This window comes from Gymnodraco acuticeps, unplaced genomic scaffold, assembly GCF_902827175.1.
Source record: "Gymnodraco acuticeps unplaced genomic scaffold, fGymAcu1.1, whole genome shotgun sequence".
NCBI lineage: Eukaryota > Metazoa > Chordata > Actinopteri > Perciformes > Bathydraconidae > Gymnodraco > Gymnodraco acuticeps.
This window is the reverse complement of record NW_022991779.1, coordinates 744892-745664: the sequence shown is the minus strand read 5'-3', so window position 1 is coordinate 745664 and position 773 is coordinate 744892. Positions and strand designations below refer to the sequence as shown.

At 38.0% G+C, this 773-nt stretch overlaps 1 protein-coding gene across 2 annotated transcripts in view; it reads left to right on the top strand.

The window, feature by feature from the left end:
* The window catches only part of LOC117535194 (homeobox protein OTX1 B-like), an 11451-nt gene extending 10983 nt beyond the window's left edge, over nucleotides 1-468 (top strand). For both annotated transcript variants that reach the window (XM_034199585.1, XM_034199584.1), the window contains exon 4: nucleotides 1-468. This exon is cut by the window's left edge and continues 959 nt beyond it. The gene's annotated coding sequence lies outside the window, so the exon portion shown is untranslated.
* Nucleotides 469-773: the final 305 nt, after the last annotated feature.

Sequence of the window (773 nt, the reverse complement as noted above, 5' to 3'; positions counted from 1 at the left end):
TCTACTCCAGAACTCGAGAAAAACCGACTCTTGAAGGCCTTTCGTAGTAAAATGTCAGTGGAACCTGCGAGATTGTGCAGTCTCGGATCGTCTCGATGATCAATCAAAAACTTTGGGATTATTCGTCGAAGAAATAACGTGACAAAATCGTAAATTAGACTCTTGAGTGGGCTTTTCCTAAAGAACGTTTTTTTCCAAACTCGATGCTGCTATGATTTTCAGGTTGCTGATGTTCATTTCTATCTGATTTCCAACTCTCATCTTTGTTCAGAAACTCGTCGTCCAGCCTGTGTTGTATTTTGGAGATTGAATTGCAGCACTTGTTTATAAGGTGAAAGATTTTTGCTATCTGTTCTTCACGGAGGAAAGAAAATAAAAAATGTGAAATTAGACGCAATGTCAGTATTCCATTGAAATTTGAAAATATGTACATTCATGTCTTTATAATAAAGTCTTGTTAAAACTTGAGCAGTCCACGGAAACGTTTATTTCTAACGATTGGAGTTTGTTTCGTCAACAGAGCCGTTCCCAACGATCACTGCGGTTTCAAAACGAGTCAAACTGAACTGGTTTAACAGGTTAAAGTGTAAACAGTGGCACATTAACAACTGTTGGATTGTTATTGATTATTAAAGCAGCTCCGACCTGCGGGATTTAACCTCCTGTTTGGCCGTGAGTTAACCAGAAAATGCAGAAGCCATTGGGGATTAGTTACGCTTTGATTCATAAATAAATGATTGTTGTTTTTAACCTGTATGTATTCACTAGGGGCT